A 24,775-nucleotide genomic window follows, 5' to 3' on the forward strand; every position below is an offset into this window, starting at 1 on the left:
AGAGAGATCATCTGAACAGAGCCCAATATTTGATTTGGACAATGACAGTGAAAATGTCTTATCTCGCTTTAGTGTCCAAGTGACCAACCCCTACTGCCCAGCCTTCTGTGCACTGCAGACCAGCCACAATACGCTGGTGTGCTCAAAGTCGCTGCAAAGGTCTCACCCTTGCAGCTGCCTTTGAGAAGATCTTCGGCAGGGGAGAGGATGAGCGTGTGCATGTTTGCCTTCAGGCGAGGGAATGAGCCTGAAAGGAGCACTCCCACAGTGAATGGGGGCCTTTCTGTTTCTGGCAAAAAGTTTGAATTCTTGGCCAAAGCTTTTCACCATCTCCCAAAGCACCAGTCTGTTCTCTCTCTCCCATGCTGGTATTTAGCTCATGGATTCTTTCCTCAGCTGCCTAGAAGCTCCCTCTGACTTTTGGTGAATGAGAGGAGGTCCTGGCCTGGGGCTTGGCACCCTCCTGAGGTGGAAGGGAAGCTGCTCAGGTGTCCAAGGGGCGTTGGACCTCTCACCCTTTCTGCCACACGCCATGCCGCAGGGATCCTTGGCTCCCACAGGAATATGGGCACCTCCTTGGATGTTTGAATCCATTTCACGCACTACAAGCTGTGCTGGCGAGGCCTGCCATCTGATCAGCTGCTCCCAGAAGCTCCTGGCCAAGAGGTGTGGGAGCTGTTTGGGGGCATCAGCAGAGCTTGGGAGGGTGATAGATGCACTCAGGGCAGCCAAGGCTGAAAGAGCTGCTCAGCCCTTGGAGGCAGGAGTCTGGTGGATGAAGGAGCCAGTTCGAGCTCTGCAAAAAGGAAGGAACCACTTTCAATCTTTGAAATATGCTTCACATAAGAAGCAGATGTAGACTATTCTGAATTATCATGAAATTTGAGTAGAGTTCTGGGTGATAGAGGCAAGGAAAGTTATAGGGTATGCACGCTCTCTTCCTTTATAAAGGACCATATATGGCCTTAGAGAATAAATATATTTTGTATTAGCAAATCAGACAGTTTTCTTCCCTTTGATATATGTTTTGTTAACCTCTAACCCCTCGTCACATTAAGGTATTGAGCTTAGCTATTTCAAAACATACACATACATATGTATGCCTGCATAGATATGGGCATATGCTGTCTCCTTTTTTGCTTTTCTCATTTGGTGATAACTATAGTTACTCTGAATGAAAATCCTTTAGGAGATGTTCCAGGAGAAATGAAGATGTTTTCATGAAACCAAAAAGCGAACACAAATGACATTTTGAGCAGAATAGAGTTGTCTAGGAGAAACAATGATTTGCCTCCTTACATGTGTCTTGGAAAAACTGATCTATGTTGTTCTCCACTCAGGGATGCGATATCACTGTTTTCAACTTACATATTGTTAGTTTTGTGGGTTTTTTTTTCTTTGTTTTATGGAGCAGATATATTCCTCACAGAAAACTTTCAGAGGAGAAGTCAATACGCAGAATGAATTGTTAGATCTGAACTGCATATCTGTAGATATTTTTGTACTTCAGGATGCTCTAACAAGCACCATGGCTGAATCATAGTAAACATTTGAGTCCCCTATCAAAAACTCATATACACACACGCGCAAACATATTTCACTCTACCTTCAGTGTCTTTGACAGCATAAAATTTAAATACCTGAAGCAATTTATAAAGAAGTTATAATATAAAATCCATAGCCAGACCACTAGAATTCAAATATCTAAGCCTTTAAGAAATGGAAAATAGCCAGGCAGCATGCAGTTGCATAAATGCTCCATTATCTATGCTTTCCTTGCATTCAGAAAGAATTCATAAACAAATCCCCCACCATCTGCTATATCCTCACCTAAAAATCATGCCTGCAAATTCTTTCAATGTGCACATCATTACTGGGGATTAAATTTTCATATATGTATACCAATCTCTTCCCTCCTCCGTGTACTGCTTCCTTGCTCTTGCTTAGGTAACAGGTCTGACCAGTTGGTGGAGGTCTACTTCTCTGATGCTCACTCTTGTGAGGATGGCTATGGAAGAACTGGGAGAGAACTGTCTCCATTCACACCCAGTCAAGGCTGGTGGAGATTATTACTTCCACCAAAAAGCTAGGCTGGAGCTCATCTGCCTACCAAGAGCACGTGGGGAGGATGGAGGACCTGGGGAGGATGGAGGACCCTGGCAGGTTCCTGCTGCTTCCTTAGCACAGTTACACTCCTACCCCCTCTCCCTATAGTGATAATTAAATAAGTATACTAACTAGCTAATAGCTGGTGTTGAATCCTACTGAACCATTTTCTCAAGATATATAAGTGAAAAGATCTCTGTCATGATGAAAAGCTCAGTTCTTTAAGCCAGCCTCAATTGAATCAGCCTGCTGGCCAGGACTGTGTGCTTCTCTGTTGCAAAACCCACTCATCTTTACAGTTCTGTTTTGACATGGGAACCTCTTCATTTTGATCTTCTTAAAAAAGTTTTTATTTACTCATTTCAGAGGTGCAGAACAGGAAGACCTGTGATCCATAAAGGTACAAACACTTGCTGCTCGTTTCTAAATCTTACCTAGGCATAAGTTTTTTGCTTAAATGTATCTGATATTTGACATTTCAAAGCACAGTCTTTTGTAAACTAGAGGGAGCTGAAACTGTTAGACTTGCAATCTGGAAGCTGTTAGATCTTCAGAGAATGTACTTCCCTTGTTTGCATTCCCAGATTTACAGACAGTCCTCAAAAAGAGAACTGGATTGAACCATTGAGGATGACGGTAGCAGTACCCAGAGATCCCCATGGTGAAAAGCTCTGTACCAACAAATAATAATTGAAAGTCCTTAGAGATACAGTTTAAGCAGACAAAGAGAGGAGAAAGAAAGACTTAGAGAAATGAAGTACCTTTTCCTGAGATGATACCAAACCTTGGTGGCAGAGCCAGGCTTTAATTCCAGGTTTTGTGATTTCTAGTTGTGATTTCCTACGATGTGTCACACTGCCCCCTAACACTTGTGGAATGCATTTCTTCTTATGTCGCTGAATATCTCCCTCAGTCTACATAGACACATCTATGTACAACATACAGAGTTCTCTGTATAGATGGATAATTCTCTATTCATTTACTAATTTATCATACGCACCACATTCCAAACAATGTAAATGTTTTAAATACTTCATTCAAAATGTTATCTGTTTATTTTTCTCCTTTAGAAATATCCAGAATGTCATACACTTTTCCTTCCCATTTTGAATAGGATTCCTTTCTTGCCTGCAGAGAGAGGCAGCGACATTGAAATTTCCGCAAAGAGTTTGTCCCTTGAGTGTTCTTGCAGCATTTGTGCTGAAGAGATGTTAACACAAGCAGCATTTTACATGAAATATATTCTCGTTACTCAGGGTTCTGCTACTTGATGCTTGCAATGCTGCAGTTCCCACATTTCCCAGCCCTCCAAGGAACCCTACAGCAGAAATAAGGAAGCCAGGACTTAATATTTGGATATTTTCTTTTTTTTTAAAAAAGCAGAAGAAATAACAATTCAAGGTTTTTCTTTTATGTGCAACACAGGAGGGGGGAAATAGTAAAGATTTGCTTTGGGGCCAGTTTAAATCAACTTTTTTAGTCCTGTGTGGTGGAAGCAGTCTTTTCTTGTGGTGAGGACCCAGGCTGGTAGGTGCTGACCCCCATCACTGTGTTATCCTTAGTGCAAACCCACCCAACTCCTCACTGGGGGTGAACTATCGTCCCCAAAGGGGCAGGGATGTTTCTCATTGAGCCCTGGCAGTGAGAAGCTCCCTTTCCAGAGACAGGGGCATCCCCTGACCTAAGGCCAGGATGGGCTTCAATCACACTGGTAGAGAGCTTCCAAGGTGAGCCACCGGTGTTACGTAAATGCTTATTTTTATTGCTGTGTGTACAGTTAGGGATTAGCCACCCCAGCCGGCAAGGGAACTGAAGAGAAGCCTCCTTCCCCACCTCTGATCTCAGATCAAAAGCTTCAGCCCTGACTGCCTCACCCTGCTCCTGCAAGGAGCTGCGCCAGAAGGGTGATGCACGGGGCACCCAGATGGCGCGGACACGCCAGCTTCTTCGTCTCTTGCGGGGCAGCCTGACACTGCCGGCTCTTGCTAACACCTGCTATGGGTCTGTGCTGTGGGAGGACAGAGGGGAGGAGGAGGAGGACATCCCAGAGAGGAGGTGGGAAAGAAAGGGAAGGACAGAAAACACCATACCAGGACGTGCTTTGCACAGATTTTAAAAACCAGGAGCATCTCTACTAATTGCAGCAAACTTGGCAGAAATTAAGTCTAATAGGCCTCCTTCATACAATTGTGTGACTAAACACCAGATGCCCTAAAGGCACAAACTGACAAGGCTGTGTAAATCTTCAATAAAGTGTCTGTGATCCTTCTGACAGAGCGAGGATGTTGCAGGGCAGCCTCCGGAGCAGCCATCCTTCTGGGGGGCAGAAGCTGGTGGAGTAGGGGTGGACATGTTGAGGTGTGTGTAAACCCAACATTAAAATCAAATTTTACAACAAAGATTCTCTTGAGAGTGCATTTTCATAAAAATATACTTTTTCTGGAAAAGTGGCAAAGCTCCAAATACTTTCTTCCTATTTTTCTCCCCTAGCGCAGCACTTCTGCCCGCTGTCATGAAGAGAACGGGATGCTTTACGAATGGTCTTGGTGCGTCACGGGAGGAGAGGGCTACTTTCGATTTATCCAAGAGTGTTGTAAACCACATGGCCCTTCTCTCTCCAGCCTTATCTTTGAAATGTCTCAAGGGACATCTTATTTTTATGACTGCTCAAGGACTGTAAGCCCGAGGAGCTGCCTTTGGGAATGCATATGATCCCTGTCACATCAAATGACTGCATCGTAGTGTCAGCACTGTCTGTGGAACATAAAGTAGCTGCTGGGTCCCAGCTCTCCATCTGCTGTTCCCCAAAATCCAGGATTTTGAATCTGAAATTCCTCTTTCAGTATTTTCAATAATTTGAAATTGTTTATTAAAAGAGCTAATGCATGATATTTTACCTCTATGTGCTCTGTGGTCAGGAAAACATATAGAGATTTCTCTTGAGAAATTTCTATCTGCATTTGTGGTTGGCATGAATGATTGCCTTAGGGAACATCGTGGTACTGTGCCAATGATTCTTCTTGTTCCAAAGCACAGTAAAACTTCACGATTTTACATTATTGGCACAATACCTTTTTAGGTTATGTCAGAAATACCAGGTATCAGTTTCAATAAAGTTGCAGCATTTTGTTTTGATGTTTAAATTTATTGCTAGCATGAGAACAGTAATCTGCAATATACCTGCAGGTCAAAATTAGGAAATTAACATTGCTGAAATGAAACTTTTAGGGTTTTTCTCCCTGCTGTAAAATGCGAAAAAAATAGAGGTATGAGTTTTTTAGAGGCACAATTTTCCGATGGATCAATTCCATGGAAAGATGTGTGACTAACATTAATTATCACGATAAATCTGGGGAATTTGAGGATGGTCAGAATAAGAAATCAAGCAAGAGTGTACTGGCAATACTTTGACATGAGTTACTGCTCATGTGAGTGAAAGTTTGAGGGCTTCTGATAACCACCCTGTCTTTTGGAAGATGAAATCAGAGAGTGTTTCTTAAGACTGGTTTTGTGAAGCTGACATCTGATTCAGCCTCCTTGACCCTTTAGTGGACTTGAATCTGATGGAGCACATCGCTAAGCATCAGAGGGGGAAATAAATGCTTTTAGTAAAGGCATATTCCTCTTTGGTGATGGTCACTATCAGGCTTTGGAATTTGTTCTAGCTCTCCTCGATAAAGAAATAGCTCACAAAAATGATACTGCAGTGTCAAAAGATAACTGGTTGATCTCATCTTCCAAACTACCTCACCTATTTCTCATTGTGAGCTTGGTTACTCATTTTAGACATTCATTTATTTCTGTTCCACACAGACCTACGTTATGCTGCCATATGTCACTGGCAACCTTGACGTCAGGAATGATTACTGTTGTACCTGTGAATCTAAATGGTAGAGCTTAATTAAGTATGTATCTAATGATTGCTTTTCTCATGCTGCTATCCAGAGTTTTGGTCCTAAGTTGAAAGGGATATAATCTAGGAAAAAAGAGCAGTCTGTGAGGAATGACACACGGAATACTTATTTTCTGGAACATGAAAACAGTTTGGTAATGTAGGAGAAGTAGTAGGCTGGATGACTGGGTTTTTTGCATTAATGACTAAGTGTGTATCACGCCAAAGGTCATTCATTTAATGTAGCCCACAAATACGCAAGCCTAAGTCTGCTTGATGGTGACTAGTGGCAACACTTCTTGTTTTGTCTCCATCATCTGGGCTTGTGACTGTGGTGGGGAGGCCTCAGTTCTATGATTTTATTCCTGCTGATGTAATTGTTGCACAGCTAATAGTCATTATTCCCTAGAGGCTGAAGGAATTGCAGTAGATGGGAGAAATGTCTTCTACAACAACCACCTCTGTAACCCGACTACTCTGCCTTTCTCACCAACAGGCAACAGAGTTTGGGTGGGCATATCTTTTTGGTGAAAGAGCCAGAGCATGTTTTATCTGGATTTGCGCAGAAGCTTAGAAATTTAAGATAAGAGAGCAAAAGGTGAGTCCATACACTGAAATTGTAATTTCAAAAACAAATCTCATAGACACTGAGTACCTCCAGCCAGATCATAGCCTGGAAATGACTCACAAACCCATTGTCTATGTCTGAGAAACCTGAGTGAGGACTTTCTTTATAAGCAAGTATTAATCAGTTTTAACCAGCAGATGCCTATTTGAATCTATCTGTAGTGTAAGGAAAACAGCATAAAAGCAACTATTTCATCTTGTGACACAAGAACCCTCTTGGCAAGTATTCCCCATCTACCCAGAGATGATCAGTAAGAAGGGCTCCACAACACCAGTCCAGGTTGCTGCAACAGAATGGATGTCACATGTATGGCAAAGAGCAGTGCTATTGCCTTTTTTGATCAGTTACAGACACAGATGAGGTGAGGCAAGTGTCCACTTGCTTCACACAAAGGCAATGGCACACAAGGTGTTGGAGATCACACTTACTGTATCACCATGTACCCAATTATGTCATAACCCAATCTCTGAAGTCGGAACGAAACCAACCATGATTAAACAAGTTTGAATGGGCAAGTCCTATTATGAAATTGTCCCTGTCACAGTCAGAAGGAAGGAAGACTTATATCACCCAAATCTAAAGAGGCATCCCCTCCATCCTTTCTTGGAAGCACCATTTCTTTGCTACTAATGCTGAGTCAGCTGAACAGCAGCTAACTGCAGGCTTTCCAGTGAAGGGTGACTCTCTTAACAGCATACAAATACATTGCAGTGTCTTAGAGAAAGTGTCGTCTTCTTAGCCTGGTATTTCAGATCCTTTCTGACACAAAAGAAGTAAAATGTCTTATAGTCACATCTGTGTTAGGCTGAGTATGGCTTGAGCCTGGCTCTGAGCACCAACTTGTAAAGAAGTGCTGAGTGAAATGAAACACTTTTCCTTCATGTCCCGTCTCTGACAGATATTTCTGTATCTTACTGTGGAGATACTGCTATACAAGCTTAAAGATACACCTTATTTCCTTAAATCTGGGAAAAGAAGTTATCCTGGAGTTAGGCACTTACCCTGAAATAATTGTATGGACAAATGAGATCTGAGTGAACAATCCAGGACTTAAAAATATATAATACTCCTTACTAAAATATCCATATTGCAGAAATAATTGAATAAAACCAGGCTTTAATCAAAGTGTAAATTCTTTTCATCCATTGTTCAGAAGAGGTTTGCTTTTCACTTGAATCCTATGCTGGTATATATTTCATTTCTTTTTTTTTTTTTTTTTTATTAAAAATGTCTTTATTGAAAGTATTTCTATAAGGCTCAGGAGACTTGGCAATCATTTTTATTGGATTGATCAGTTCCACTTGCATACAAATTGCTCTGTTTGAATTGACTGCTGCAACACATCTTTTTTATATAAACTGTTCTATTGATTCTGACATAAATAACATACAGAGTGCTTCAAATCATAAAAACATCAGTTTGGGGGATTCTTACCAGAATCTACTGCATACCAGACAACAACAAGCGAACAAACAAAATGCAACTGTAAGGATCTGTGAAACCATTAGCTTTTAGAAACTTTTCTCCTCATGGCTTTGGCAGCTGCCATTTCCCTATCTATTATAGCTTTAATTTGCACATATTCCACATGTTTTTGCACTCATGAAACATGAATGAAAAAAAAGATCTAATGTGGCTAATGAGAGAAAAAGGAAGAAGAAAATGGGAAAAAAATACAGTTAGCTATTTTTGTTTCGAACTTTTATTCTGGGAGTGGGTTTTGTTGCCTTACTGGTACGACTGCCTTTCGGCACAAGCGGAGTGATAGCTACATGCTCCCAGGAAACATCTGTTCTACCACAAACATACCTGCCACTCTTAGGACAGCTTGACTAAACTGTAACTTATTTGGCAATTGGGTGTCTCAGTCGTGGTGCTTGAATTCAGTGGTGTGGTTTGCTCTTCCAGAGAACGTTTCAGGAACCCACAACTCCTCGCTCTGTGCTCCTGTTCTTTCATTTCTGAGTTACCATCAGCAATGGATTTAAGGTTAGTTTCTATTTCTCTCTTTCCACTGAGACATCTCCTACATGTATGACAAGCCACACATTTGCATACTAACCACTGTCTGGGGTTTGGCATTTCTTTTTGTTCTCCAAGACCCTGCAGCTAGGCAACACGCTCCAATTTCCTCAGCTGCCAGTCAGGGCTCACTAACAGGAGCTTAGAAACAAGGTTGAGCTGAGATTTGATGAAACAAGGGTGAATTGATACAATGGGCTCCAGTCTGTAATAAAAGTTATTGAAACTGAAGTATAAAGACAAAAGTGTCTTCCAAAGGAGCATGCATCCAGTCCATCTGTATTGGAAAAGATACAGCTGTCATGTGTCTGGGTTTTGTTGATCTTGTCTCATTTTCTGACTGGAAACATCACTCCTTCTGGACGGCTGAACATCTAGAAATTCAGGCCAAATGGACATGTATTTTTCAGATCATGTCTGGACAGAGTTTCTGGGCAGAGAAGAAGACACAGCTGGGAAATCTGAATCCTAGGCAGATGTTCTGCCCAAGCATAGTGAATCCAACACACTGAAGATGCATAAAGGCCTCTGAAAACACAGTATCCTGCACTGCACATGCATTTCTGCCCTGGACGTCTCTGACAGACTTGCAGAAGCCCTAAGAAGAAAAGTCATTGTGATTGTGGACACTGAAAATGGGAGAAGTAAAGATGGAAAAGCATTCACTGCACAGCTCTCCAGCTAAATTATGTCTTTGATCATGTATTGGCCTTGGTTTCCTGCCTAGATTTTACAGTAAAACCTGGGGCATGTTGATTATATGTCCTTGCCCTACAACTGTGGTGATCTCTTGTTTTGCTGTTGGTCAGCAGCAGCTATGGAGCACAGCTTTGACAGCTAAGACTGTTACATGACTGCATTTCTTGCAGAAATCGGAAGAAAGACTAATGCCACGTTGTTGTATTTTGAATAATAGGACACAGTAGGTTCTGGGTGGTTTTTTTTTACTTTGAAAAAGGCTATTTAAATCAACAGGGGGTTGACGATATTTCCTTAGACTTCAGAGGAACGGATGAATTGGTGGCATTTGTTTCTTCCCAAGGTGGTTTTTTCCTTAGAAATAAAGAAAAGAAAAGGAGAAAAATAAAACAAATGTTCTCACCCATCTGTCAGCAGTCCATTAGCAAACAAATCCTTGGCAATAGGGAAAGGAAGAGCATTTACCATGCTTTAAGGTGGACGGCAGGGCAGAAGCAACACTGGTTGGCTCTTGTTGGATCTATTCCTTCAGCACCAGCCAGCTTGATGCTTCTTTTTCCTCCCTACCCTCTGCAGACTGAAATTTCCCTTTGCATATAATGCAGTGTCATGGGGTGGGTGATTTCCACATCTCCTGCCAATGCTGGGTTTATCTGGTTATCTCTCAAAGAGAAAGATACTTTCCAAGAAAACCTCCCCACGTGAGCTTGAAATTCTTTGCAGACCTTGCCTCTCTGATACTTTCCTTGTTTCACCAGAAATCTGTTATCTGCTTGCTTCCTCACACCTTGAGCAGACTCAGAGAAGCCAAAGAGCAGTGGGGCTGCCCTCTCCAAGCAGCTCTGGCCAGCTTGTCCCCATTTCCTCATTTAAACTCTTTCAATAACAGTTTAGATGCCCCTGTCCACACTGTGGGAAAGTTCTGTGAAAAATGGAAAAGTCTGATCAGCTGAAATTATGGACTACAGTGACAGAATAGGGAAAAAGAGGCAGGTTTTTTATTGTATTTTGCTCCGTGGAGACAGCGAAGCTTCACTAGTTCTTGGTGGAATAATGAGCCACTATACAGAGAGCCCTGCATATCACTTTACAAACAGTTCCTCACAGAGTTTGTATTAATTATCCCATTCCTTCTGATTAGATTCAGCTGATTTCTCACTCACTCTCACATGACTTTATGCAAGGCTCTGTGATGCCTTGTGAGAACAGCAATGACACATCCATGCTGATACAGTCATTAGATAGCCTGAGAACTCATGCTTCCTGGTGTGGTCATTTGCTTGCAAACAGATACTGCTATGGTGCAGGGAAGGTCTTTGTTTGTGTAAAAATTGCTGCAAATCCGCAATGCAGATCGTCAGGGGAGAACGGCCAGAGGGTCAAATCTGGTTTCAAAGACGTACGTAATCTTCCAATGCTGGGGTATGGTTATGAAGATTCATCCTCATGACAGATTTGGTAACGCAAACATTGGCAACTAAAACTTTCTCAGTTTTTACTTTTCACTCTTTCTGACTGGTGTTGCCCTGTCTCATGTTGCAACAGGGCAGGTGGTGGATTCCATGTGGCTGAAAGGCCGTAATCCTGCAGCAAGAAGGAAGGAGGGAGGAGGAAAATGCTTTCCTGGGAACTTGGAGATGATAACAAGGGAGCCCGTGCTGGTTCAGGCTACAGAGTATAAAAACAGCTTGAGTAAGAAGAAAACAGAAAAAGAAATGTTCAATTGTGGAGTGCTGGATTGGTACCTTCTTTACCTGTTTGCCCAGTAGCTCCAGGGTGTGTGGCTTCTGTTTATCATTTTCATCCTAAGTGGTTATGAAATGGCCAGACCTAAAGAAGGGAAGGGAAGGGAAGGGAAGGGAAGGGAAGGGAAGGGAAGGGAAGGGAAGGGAAGGGAAGGGAAGGGAAGGGAAGGGAAGGGAAGGGAAGGGAAGGGAAGGGAAGGGAAGGGAAGGGAAGGGAAGGGAAGGGAAGGGAAGGGAAGGGAAGGGAAGGGAAGGGAAGGGAAGGGAAGGGAAGGGAAGGGAAGGGAAGGGAAGGGAAGGGAAGGGAAGGGAAGGGAAGGGAAGGGAAGGGAAGGGAAGGGAAGGGAAGGGAAGGGAAGGGAAGGGAAGGGAAGGGAAGGGAAGGGAAGGGAAGGGAAGGGAAGGGAAGGGAAGGGAAGGGAAGGGAAGGGAAGGGAAGGGAAGGGAAGGGAAGGGAAGGGAAGGGAAGGGAAGGGAAGGGAAGGGAAGGGAAGGGAAGGGAAGGGAAGGGAAGGGAAGGGAAGGGAAGGGAAGGGAAGGGAAGGGAAGGGAAGGGAAGGGAAGGGAAGGGAAGGGAAGGGAAGGGAAGGGAAGGGAAGGGAAGGGAAGGGAAGGGAAGGGAAGGGAAGGGAAGGGAAGGATCTCTGCTCCCCATGTCAGAGCATGTCATTGACCCATGTTCCTGGGGTGTGCAGAATACCCTTGCTGCTCAGACACCATGAGCACACCAGAGGCACTCACTGCCCGGAGCTCTCTGCAGAGGTGCTGGCAATCCTGTTGTCTCTGGATGGGAAGCAGCACAGCTGCATCATTGCAGTCCTGCTGGTGAAAATCTAATAGCTTGAGTTTGGTGCCTTCCCTGTATGGGGCTAAGCTGTTATCCCCATTAAGGATGATGCTGGGTTCTCTGACTTGCACCAGTGCAGGTCCCGCCGAGTGTTGCAGATCACAGTGCATTGCAAAGTGAAGACATTTCCAAGGTTTTTGTTTCCCCTAACAATGAAGGTTTCACTGGTTACCTCTTGTGGTGGGTTGACCCAAAGCCATTCTATCACTCCCTCTCCTCAACTGAACAGGGGAGAGAAAATATAAAGAAAGACTCATGGGTCGAGATATGGACAGGAAGATCATTCACCAATTTCCATCACATGCAAAACAGACTCGACTTGGGGAAATTAATTTAACTTATTACAAATCAAAATAGAGAAGGGTAATAAGAAATAAAACCAAATCTTAAAAACACCTTCCCCCCACCCCTCCCTTCTTCCTAGGCTGAACTTTATTCCCAATTTCTCTACCTCCTCCCTTCCAGCCCTCCAGGAGGACAAGGAATGGGGGCTGTGGTCAGTTCATCACACTGTTTTCTCTGCCGCTCCTTCCTCCTCAGGGGGAGGACTCCTCACACTCTTCCCTTGCTCCAGCGCGGGGTGCCTCCCATGGGACACAGGCCTCCATGAACTTCTCCAATGTGAGTCCTTCCCACAGGCTGCAGTTCTTCACGAATTGCTCCAGAGTGGGTACCTTCCATGGGGTGCACACCTTCAGGACCAGACTGCTCTAGTATGGGTCCCCATGGGGTCACAAGTCCTACCAGCAAACCTGCTCCTCTCTGTCCATGGGGCCACAGGTCTGCGAGAAACCTGCTCTAGCACAGGCTTCCTACAGGGTCACAGCCCCCTTCAGGCATCCACCTGCTCCGATGTGTTGCCCTTCACGGGGTGCAGGCAAATATCTACCCCATTGTAGACCTCCATGGGCTGCAGGGGGACAACCTGCCTCACCACGGTCTTCAGCATAGGTTGCAGGAGAATCTCTGCTCTGACACTGGAGCACCTCCTCCCCCTCCCTCTTCATTGATCTTGGTGTCTGCAGGGTTGTTTATCTCACATATTCTCACTCCTCTCTGTGGCTGCAATTGCTCTTGTGCAGTAACTTTTTTCTCTTTATTAAATATGTTATTACAGAGGTGCTAACACCATTGCTGATGGGTTCGGACTTGGCCAGTAGTGGATCTGTCTTGGAGCTGGCTGGCCTTGGCTGAATCAGACACAGGGGAAGATTCTAGCAGGTTCTCACAGAAGCCACCCCTCTAGCCCTCCTCCTACCAAAACTGTGCCACACAAACCCAATACAGCTCTTCTGAACCTTTCCTGGTGGGCTCCCAACTCACTGCTGTTGCAGAGGAACAGGAGAGCAGAGCCTGGCTGTGAGCTCAGGGAGAAGGACCACACCCTCAATTCCCCTGCTCTCTCAGGGAGTGCTGATGCTTCATTTAGATACCTTCCACGCTTGGGGATGAGTACCACACTGTGTTGTCTGTATTTCTGTTTACAAATAGCTTAGTTTGACATAGCTGAGGAAAAAACCCAAAATGGTAGCATTTCACTTTGGTAGCTTTAATAACAGTTCTTTTATGCCAGCAGAAAAATACTGGTTTCATCCTTTGCCTGCATATCGACATTTGTCTCTGAAACACTTTAGCTATAGCACGAGAAAAGGAGTTTCTGCACTAACCAAGGCAAACAAGTGCAGTTGTGAACCTCTACTTCACAACACTGCTTAAAACACAAACATTTGTGGTGCATACATACTTTGCTTATAATCTCATCACTGTGTATATGGATTTCATTGCAAACATTGTGATACATCATTCTGTCTCTCCCAGTGTAGAAATAGCATATAAAAATCAGACTGAGTCCTTTATTTGTAGCTGTCAAGAACCAGATGATAGAAAACATCTTCTGGCTGAAGAATGATTACTGCTAGTGTTTGCTAAGAACTCTTTTCATCAAACAGTGGGAATGTTTCTTGTCCTTAGCATCACATCTGCAATGTCAGAGCCAAGAAAATGTCAATAACTCCATTATTATGAATCCCTGCTTTCAAAGATTAATAATTTCACACATACTCACACACAGGCAAAAGCATTGGAAACTGAAATTTGGCATAAACTCTTGCAATCCAAGAGCAAAGCTTACTTCTGCAAAATGATCTCTGCAGTTCCAGTCTGAAAGGACTCTCAAGGTGCCTGCATTTTTTTTTTTTGAGTCACTTCTTTGGAAATTATACAATCTCACTTGTTTTCTGGCAATAACTCATTTGCATGTCTGAAGCTCTCAGTAGGGAAAAATTGTGGTTTACTTTCTTGTGCTTTCTTGCTTGTCTAATGGAGTTTTCTCTAGATGCCAAGGAAAGGGAGATGATGAAGTCCAATTGGTACAGCAGAATCCCTCCCTTCCTTCTAATTTTATCCATTAAATATTCCAGGCTCCCATTGTTTAAAGCCCTTTTATATGCAGCTGAATAGTATGTAAGGAATACTATTCAGGAAAATGTCATTGTATAAAGAAACCAAAACCCCAAGTAACTCCCCAAACACTGGAATAAAGGAAGCCTATTTTACTGTGCTTTCTGTTTTGAGTTTGGTCAACTTCATTTTCACAAAGATATGAACTGTAACTGAAGTCTTCTCCATAGCTAGACATTTGTAGTCTCTCTTTCATTCCTTCCCTCCTTCTTGCCCTTTCTTTTCTTCCATGTAGATTTTAATTAGTCTTTCTCTGCCTGATTTAATGAATTTGGCTGAAATTTGTATCTTCGACATCTCTTCCCCCTTCCTGTCAGATTTTTTTCTTTTAAATTGGCGAACAGGTTTGAAAAGTATTCCTAGGTACCCATATTTGCACATAATTAAAAAGACATATACAGCAGAAATACACATTAGCTTAGAAAAGCAGGTTTAAAAAAGCCGTCTGGCTCTCTGAGCTTCATGTGACACTATCTATCTCAGTTGTCCAAGAATGCCTAATAATCTAAGAACTTGCAATAATAGTGTGAATTTCTCATCCATCATTGCCCGATGATCTTTGGGCACCTATGCGAAATGTAAATAAACCAAAGTGCCAAACATAAGGCAACATTCCCAGTTTCATTTTGTTATGCAACTGGCAAGTTGCTAAATTATGGAAATGTTGGTGAAGACGAATTTGAACAGATGGGTTTTTGTGGTGGCCTAAAATTTTGTGTCAAAATCCAGGACTTGGTAGCATTCAGAACACCCATGCTGTTGTTGTTGATGATGGAGGAGTACAGTCCAGCTCAGCGTCTTCCAGAGACCTGACATTCCTCCTTTGCATTTCTGGGCTGTTGGCTTAAATAATGCACTTGTTCCATAACCATGCATTTACTTGTTCCCTCATTCACCTATCCGAAGCACGAACAAACTTCCTGAAGTTATCACTTCATATTTCAGCTTGTAAAATATGGCATTTCAGGACTTTTACACAAGCTGCCTTGGCTGTTGCTCCCGCTGTTAAGCTGTGGCGTGACTGGTGCCCAGAATCCGAAATGCAAGTGGAGGAAGTGGCAGGCATTTGATACACCCGTCCATGCATGTAGCACTGCAATAATCATCAGTCAAGTTGAATGTTAAACATCGCAGACTAGACAGCTTGAGTAGGAAGTGTATGCTTTCATGAGGAATATTCTTTATTCTCTTGTTAAACTGATACAACTGGGTCAGAAACAACCGACGTGAGTTCATGATTAATGTGTTCCGGGCAACCTACTCTAACTCTGACATAACAGTTACCCTTTTCCAGTTGAGGGAAGGGGTTAATGAACTCTTGGGCAATCTGTGCACAGAACATAGCTCTTTGAGTTGAAATGATTCTGGCTTGGAATTACAAATGTTTCTAAGATCATCATTTGTATTTGGATAGACCTTTGGACTTCACAGTGTGATGCAAGAGAAATGCAAAAAGAAATCTGCAATAAGAAATGCGGGCCAGCGAAGCCCAAAGGTCCCCCTTTCCCTGAGGACTGGCCACACCAAACAACAAAGCCACAAGCCTGCAAAGGGAAGCTGAATGCGTGGAGAGGAATGCTGACCTAGATAATACTTGCCTGGTATAGACCTGTATGCCATGCCAGGTCAGTTCTTTAATAATACTGATAAACCAGCAAGCCACATCAGAGTTGATCTTCAGATAACCTCAGTGGTAAGAGCCTGAAGCAAAAACACTGATTGAACAAAGTTCCTGAGTACTCTGGCTTTGGTTAGAGTACTCACATACTTAAACAATCTGGACTCTCCTGCTAAATGGTGACCTCAAAAGGGAAAGACAACATATGATATTTGAGTGCTGGGTAGGGTTCAAAACCTAAAGTAGGCATCCTGTATGGCCCTCTACCTTTCCAGAGAGTGCTTTAGGGACTAATCTGGTGTTAACTGAAAGTCTTCACAGGACCCATACTTTTGGTAATGCAGATTTCCTATTATTATCAGGTCGGGTGAATTTGCCCTGTAAAAATAGTTTCTGCTGCAAGACTGACAAAACACCTTTAGTATGATCAAGAGACATAACTCCAGACTTGGAGAACTGGGAGAAAGTGGAAAAGTCAAGGCAGTTTAATGGCTGATAAGTAAGTTGTGTGTATATCAATGGCAGATAACAGTGGTCACCTTCTCCAGGAGCTTTGTAGCATGACGTGTCATCTGTTCTTTTCTGTAGAAATCACCCCCAAACCTGCATGAGATATTATGCTTATACATTTTTTTCTGCCTGAATTATGCTGGTATAAAACTGATGGAATAGAGAGGACCATCAGGGCATCTGTCATCAATGTCCATACCAATATGACAAGCATTAAAAAGTGCCAATTCCTCAGTAGTGTAGAGAACGAGCCCTGCAGTGGATTGTATTTCTGGTACTATTATTACAGAAAGACTTGTAAGAAGCGTACATGCTGTGGATGAAATGGGTATGGAATCACAGAGTCTAATGATAGAAAAAGGCCACTTATGTCAACTGCTACATTTCCCTGCTGGTATAGGATTGTTCCCAATGAGATACAGTGTATTTTTAGTGCTTTGTCCAGTCTAGTTTTATATGTAAATAATAAAGATCGTCAGTCATAAAGGAGCCTGAAATAGTTTTGTTCCAGTTCTGTCTTCCCTCCCTCCTCCCCTCCCTAATTTCTTATTCAGGCTAAATGAGAACAGGAAAGACATCCATACTTTTCTTTTCTTTTCTTTTCTTTCTTTTCCCTCCTCTTCTTTCTACTGTTTGACCCTCTTCATAGACAGGATTTCTCTGACCTGATTTTTAAAAAATTGTATTTGAACAGTTCAGTTTTATATGCTACTCTATCACAGGTCTGATTCAGGATGGTCTTCAAAATGTGGAGGCTTGGTTTGACAGAAAACAACCTACTTGCAAGACAACCTGGAAAATATGTAATAATCAAAGCAGTGCTTTCTGCCTAGATAGGAACTGAACTGAAGCATTTGCATATGCTTGCTTGTGTACTGTGTCTCACATTATCTTACGAGTTGCTGAGGGTCTGCTCACTGTCCACCTATCCATTATGCATAGTCTTCCAGAACGGTGAGCTAGGATGTAGTTTAGCTTGAAATCAAGTATAAGCCATACCACACAAGAACAAGCAATTTAACAACAAAATAGTCTTTTTGGTATAGAAAAAGAACTGCATAAGTACTTCAGCATTCTCATATAAATACCCTTTTATGTCTGGGAGAACTATTTCCCTTTTTTGACTCTGCACCCTTAGAGGGTTGCATCTCAAGTGGACATAAAATAATATGACACAGCTTTCAGAACATGAAGTTTTTGGCTTGGAAATCATCTGTATTAGGAAACAGACTTGTCCTCAGTGGCACATGCCAGCGAGTCAAGTGGAGAGGCTGAGGAGGTTACAGCTGAGGTGCTATTATCTTGATGAGCATATCTCGTCTTTGATCCCTATGCAGTCACATCTCTGCTTTGAATCCAGCAAGCATAATAACTTCTAGTCAGTGAAACATTGGACAAATTAATGCCCTCTTTGCTCCTGATGGGAGAAACCCATCTAAATGGTAGCCTGAATGAGAACACAGAGAACAAAAACACCTATGATATTAATACCAACTGAGCATGCGCGTCCTTGTCTGCAGCAAAAGAAATAGAGAGAGGTGGAAAATGAGGACACACCAAAAAATTACTTGTCATCTGCTGTTAAGATAAAGCTGTGGAGAAGAGAGAGAGAGCAAGGCAAAAAAGAACTTGTGTTATGGACTGTGTTGGCTGAAAAGAGTCTTGAAATAGAAACTGTGTCCTATTGTCTGTCCATGCTGAGTTCAGGGAAATAGGGCTCCTGACACCCTCTTTCAATAATCAGCCTTGCACAAAGCATCCAGCTCCAGCACCAACTTTTTCCAATAGAAACAGCCCTCAAGGTACACAATATTGGCTAACTGCTGTGGTTGCTTTGAGAAAAAAAAAAAAGCTGCTTTTACTCAGAAGAAAAAAAACAGACGAAGCAGAAGGTACTTGCCTAATCCCTGCTATCCCTCAGTGACAGGCTGTAGTGTCCTATGACTTGAGGAAGCCCTCCCAGAAGATGCTGAGAGTGAAAGGAGCCTCGGCCTTTATTTACTTCAACTTATTCCTGATTTACTCCAGGGAGAGAAGAAATATTATCCAGGAAGATGAAGATAATCTATGCAAAGAGGAAAAATATTCCATGAGAGCGAGGAAAAATGTACTGGAAATTGAGGACTATTGGAGACAAGCTGCTGTCAGCTTCCTTTGGAAGCTTGGTGTTGCTGGAGAGAAATGAGACTGTACAACAACATAATTTATTGGCCAAAAGACTTCAGACATACAGGGTAATGAACAGGTAGTCAGCCATCTCTTTCTGAGAGCTGCTGGTTCTAGTTTCCTTCCTCTCGTGGTGTCAGCAGCAACCTGCTTCATCAGGCCATAGCTCAGTAATATTCCCACAGTTGTTAGTGGACTTATCCTAGTGATATTTCAGTGGGATATAGAAATCCTGCTATCTTTCTAAGGAACTGAAGCACAGAAGCTAAGACCAGCATTCATGCAGGATGACTTTATAAGTCCCATCTAAACTTCAGGGTCAGCAGAGCCACAGAGACACTTCTTGGGCACAACTTCACAGAATCACAGAATGGTTGGAGTTGGAAGGGACCTGTGGAGATCATCTAGTCCAACCCCCGTGCTAAAGCAGGTTCACCTAGAGCCGGTTGCACAGGATCGCATCCAGGCGTGTTTTGAATATCTCCAAGTCTAGAGACTCCACAACCTCCCTGGGCAATTTGTTCCAGTGCTCATTCACCCCTACAGTGAAAAAATATTTCCTGATGTCCAGGCAGAACATCCTGTGTTTCAGTTTGTGCCCCCTGCCTCTCATCCTGTCACTGGGCACCACTGAAAAAAGCCTGGCCCCATCCTCTTGACACCCACCATTTAGATATTTATAAGTTTTGATAAGATCCCCTCTCAGTCTTCTCCAGGCTAAAGAGCCCCAGGTCTCTCAGCTTTTCCTTGTAGGAGAGATGCTCCAGTCCCCCAATCATCTCAGTAGCCCTCTGCTGGACTCTCTCCAGTAGTTCCCTGTCCCTCTTGTACTGGTGGGCCCAGAACTGGACACAGTACTCCAGATGTGGCCAGGGTAGAATAGAAGGGGAGGACAACTTCCCTTGACCTGCTGGCCACACTCTTCTTAATGCACCCAAGGGTATCATTGGCCTTCTTGGCCACAGTGGCTCATTGCTGGCTCATGGTCAACTTGATGCCCACTAGGACTCACAGGTCCTTCTCCACAGAGCTGCTCTCCAGCAGGTCAACCCCCAGCCTGTCCTGGTGTGTGGGGTTATTCCTCCCCAGGTGCAGGACCCTGTACTTGCCCTTATTGAACCTCATTAGGTTCCTCTCTGCCCAGCTCTCCAGCCAGTCCAGGTCTCATTGAATGGCAGCACAGCCCTCTGGGGGTGTCAGCCACTCCTCCCAGTTTTGTGTCATCAGCAAACTTGCTGAGGGTGCACTCTGTCCCTTCATCCAGGTAATTGATGAATATGTTGAATAAGACCAGACCCAGCACTGACCCCTGGGAACACTGCTAGTCACAGACCTCCAACTAGACTCAGCGCCATTGATCACAACCCCCTGAGCTCCATCCTTCAGTCTGACCTTTTTCAGGCATGTAAATAAGCTGACATGCCACAGTTCCTGTCTCCCCATGAGCAGTAAAAGGAATCCAAATAATTTTCTCATATATAGATGCTTGCACTGTAGAGGGCTGAAATCACATAGGTCTTTCCCAGACAAAATATCTGCTTAAGGGTGCTTGAGAATAGGGTTTGGAGCAGGACCTGGGACCCTGGTCTCCCAGAAACCAAAACAGTAGCTCTGAATTTACAGCTGTCCTTCTCTATGTGTAGTTCCTCATGTTTGACATTGATTTCTGTATCCCCAGTGAAATAGTCAGTTTACACATTTATTTCTAATAGAATACTCACTGATAACCAGGTTCAGGAAATCTAGACAATCACATCTGTGTGTTAGCAACAGAAAACATTGCTAAATTGAAAAATGGTCACCAACAACCTCACATGTTGTCTTTCCACTGTCACAGAAGAAGAGAATGTTTTTAAAATCAGTTCAGATTTGTGAAATGACATAATTTTTTTAATCTAAAAACTGCTGATATCCAACTTTTTGGATAGCTTGATTTTTATTCTTCATCATCTTCCATCTTGCCATGCTACTTTACAACGTTTCTCCTTGACTTGCTGTTGCACGTCTGGCTTTCTGAATGTGATCTTTGGGGTTTGCCAGTATCCTTTCCCAAGAAATGTCTTTTGCTGCCTTCCTCCCTTTGTGATTACTGGATGCGTTTTACAAACTGAGTTCCTGGGTCTTTATAAGCTCTGTCTATAACAAAGTCACCCAGATTTCCTCAACTTTCCCTTTTTTTTTTTTTTTAATTTTAACAACTCACTTCATAGCCGTCATGTCCCATTTTGTCTTCTGTCAAACAGCAACCAACATTTTGATTTCTTCAGTGTTTTTGTTTCCATGGTGAAGAGACTATGATCATCTTTTCTTGTGGCTTACCAGCTTTGCATGGTATAAACTACAGATTGACTTTTTAATCTTTTAGCATATTTTTCTGCCTTGAATCCTTCGTATTCAAGATAAATACATTTTAAAACCAGGTGATTAGTAGATATCTGCACATCAAAGCCAAATAAACTAGTGGTCTGACTTCCAGAAAATTTCACTCAGCTAACCTTAACCTGTATTCAACATCTTGTATTTGCCTAAAGTTTGTCTTCCAGAAAGGCACCTGGACTTGAGATAAAGGCTTTTCCTCTTCATGTGGTAGTTTGTGCAAATAATTAATCATCATCTTAGAACATTGTGCCTTATTTCTCACTTGAATTTTTCCAGATTTAACTCTAGATATTGATTCATGTTTGGCTTCTGCTCAATCAAAGCGCATAAGGTACTTATAATAAAATGGTATTTGATCTTCTCTTTGACAGGCTAAACATACGGAGCTCTTCAAGTCTCTCACATGATACTCTTCCTGAACCGAATCAGGGAAAAAAATTACTTTGCACTCGGTGTGCTACAGGGGTAACAATGGGAGCGTGTTTTGCACAGAAGCATTGTGCTTCATCAGAGCTTGGGAGAAAAGGAAAAACAGGAGGGGAAACTAGGCAGGGCAGGAGACAGACGGTTCCTTAGGCAAGGAGCAAAGAAAATCATCTGGGGATGAAACCAGGACTGCACGTGTGCCACAGCTCTAGAGTCACTTACCTGCTATTCCGGAAAAGTGGCATGGGACAGTGACTGCCTACAACGTAACTAGCCTCTAGCTCTCTGCATCAGCTCGGGGTTTGACCCTAACAGGTCCAGAAACTCACCTGGCAGGGACAGGATCCAGATTTCTCTGCAAGTTTGGCCAAGTAATCAGACAAAAGCATTTACTCTTCATCATAATATGGTTTAGCTAGAATAAAGAGACTGTGCTAGGGAGAAAAATAAAAGAGTTTTTATTTCACTCTCTTGAAAGGAATGTTTTGTCAGTCATGCATCAAAAAGCATGAAATCTATCTGGAAGAGTATTAAACCTCTACCTGTACTTTCATACCAAAACAGTTTCATTTAAAAAAAGCAGTAAGTTGGAAACATTATCTCATTTCTATATAGGTTGGCATTTTTTATCTGCTTGGGTATTTTGCTGCAGGTTTTTTTAATATATATACTTGTGTTTTATATCGTGCTTAAGCATGTAGATTTGTTACTCACTTTTAGCTTTTTAAAACTTGTGTAGAAAACACAAGATTAAGGACAAGATACATGCACAGCATACATGCACTTCTCAAAGATGATTATAAGAGATTGGTCCAAGGAAAGTACGTTCGGGTGAGCCGGCCCAAGTTACCGGTTTAAGATTACAATATTAAACTTTTAAATATCACATTGCCTCATCTCAAATAGCTGGTGTGTGGTTAGATCTGTGTCCTTGTAGAATTTTAAAGCAAAACCAAAAATGAGCTTGATGAGCCTAGACAAATATCTTGAAGCATATGAGATTTTTTCAAGCTGGCCCAACTTGCTCTCTCTGGGTTGTATAGTAACTAAGCTGTACAACATGAAATGTATAACTGCATGGAAGATTAGAAATATTGCCAAGACTGTTTGATGTGATAATCTATCCCTCTTGACTGTTGTGAACATTTCCTATATCTTGCATTTTCTTAAGGTGGAGTTTGGTATATTTATCATAAGCCCAGCCATTTGGAGCTTGAGAGGTAAAGAGTTCTTTACTCCCATCCATAGGTAAAAAGGAAAAGAACAAGCGTAAGACTGTTTTTCTCTAACTCTAAGCAAAAAGATGCTTCAGAGAGGAGAGATCTCTTGCTATTACACAGTGGTAAATGGGAGGATGTGCAGCTCCTATTTCCATAGAGCTGCTAGCCAGGGTTTCTTCTGCTGTATAGCACAACCTGTGCTCAATGTGTATTCACCTATAGCAGGTGAACAGGTATTACGGTTTGCCACCTCTAAGATCACTGCCTTGCATCCTTCTCCCTCCTCTTCTACTCATGCTGTACCTCATCCCTGCTCCTGCCTGTGTGGTCCTGACCTTTCCTTTGTGCTCTTCAGCCACTGCCATGAATTAATTCGGCTCCTTCAATCAGGAAACAACTACATTTTTCTTTCTTTATGACAGGTTATTTTTCTGCCTGGCCAGGGAACTGCACAGTGAGTCCAGTGAGCCCTGCAGCTGATGCATGCTTTGTTATGAGGTTGGGCTCCTGGCTCCCCTTCCCTATGGAGCAGCCGTCCCTTGATACCCCTAATGCTGCAGCGCAAAAATTCAGGGCAATGTCTGCTGGGCTTGTAGCCTGCCATAGGATGTGGCAATAGAATTGTTGCTTGAGGATTTTAGAAAAGCACTGGCACTTTCTTCTGAGGAGACTGCTCCACCAAAACCTCTCCATGTTGGATATCAAGTAAAACGCATCAGAGTAAGCTTTGCCTTGGGGACTTAGATGACACAATAGTACCTAAGGTGTCAAAGAACCTGGCCACCAAATGAGGAAAAGATCCCAGACACATCCCAGACTGTAAGCATTGCAGCCCAGAGCTCCAAGGAGAAAAGTGTCCTTTGCTCCCTTTGATGGTATATGAAGGGAAAGTCCCAGTGCACAGACTTCACACAGGCAAACTGCAGCAAACTGCAGGCCAATTGGGAAATCATCACAGCTATGAGTGAGATCCCAATGGACTACAGCGAGGTCCGAAAACATTCTGGGATGGAAGGGTTTCTTTCTAAGCAGTAGGTAGTCCATGTAAGCTTCCTAAATTCACAGAGCACTGGGAGAACTGATCACTGGGAAGGCAGACATGAGCAGCAAAGGGCCTGCTGGGCACTGACGTGTGGAAGATGCTCATGGATGATGTGTAGAAAAGTGTAAAATTAAGTTAACAGACTGCTGCTAAAGGTGGCCCAGGGACCCCTCTTATTCATTCATACATAGAGCAGCTATGCTTTCCCAAGCTGATGCTGTGTTCCTTTTTCTTCCCCCTTAAAAGCTTTTTCCCTTGCTTCATGCTCAGGCTTGTGAGAGGTGAAGAGCTGCCCATTCAGGACACAGTAGAAGGAGTATCTTCTACCTGCAAGTATGAAGTGTTCTTAGGAAGGACCCTCATGTCTTACATGATCAGGTGCTGCCTCCCGCAATTTGCTGCACAGTTGTGTGCTCCTAGGCATGTGGGACCTTACAGATGCTCTTCACATTTATGAATTTAATTTGCATTACCATGTTCTGAGTTCAACAAGAGCTTAATAGATTCTTTATTGTTGGGGATATTTGATGCCAGATCAAACAGATGTCTGTTGGGTGTAGGGAGTCATGCCCTCTGGAAAATAATAGACCAATGATTCCTGAATCATCCAGCTTTCATTTCTGCTTTTCTTTGCCAACATCTTAAGAGAGTAAAATATGGAAGAAAATTATAGTAATATTAAATGCTGCCCAGTAAAGGTTTGACATGGTGTTTTACAAACCTTGCACAGCATTTCAGGACTGCTAGATACTCTAATACTGCTCTCTGAGGAAATTTAGGATTACTTCATTATTTCAGGCTACTTTTATGCAATACCTCGTGTATTATATTGAAATAAAACTGAACGCATGTATACCAAAGACCAGAAATCCGACTGTTGGCACTGACTTAGGCAGTTCTCAGTACCAACTGACTCTTAGGATGAAAGTTCATGATTTCATGCTTTGGTGTTTTCATTGCCCCAGACAGCACTTTGTTCAGTCTCTCTCCTAGCTCATTAAGAAACATGCAAAAT

Source organism: Leptosomus discolor, chromosome 1, assembly GCF_034619465.1.
Source record: "Leptosomus discolor isolate bLepDis1 chromosome 1, bLepDis1.hap2, whole genome shotgun sequence".
In the NCBI taxonomy this organism is placed as follows: Eukaryota; Metazoa; Chordata; class Aves; order Leptosomiformes; family Leptosomidae; genus Leptosomus; species Leptosomus discolor.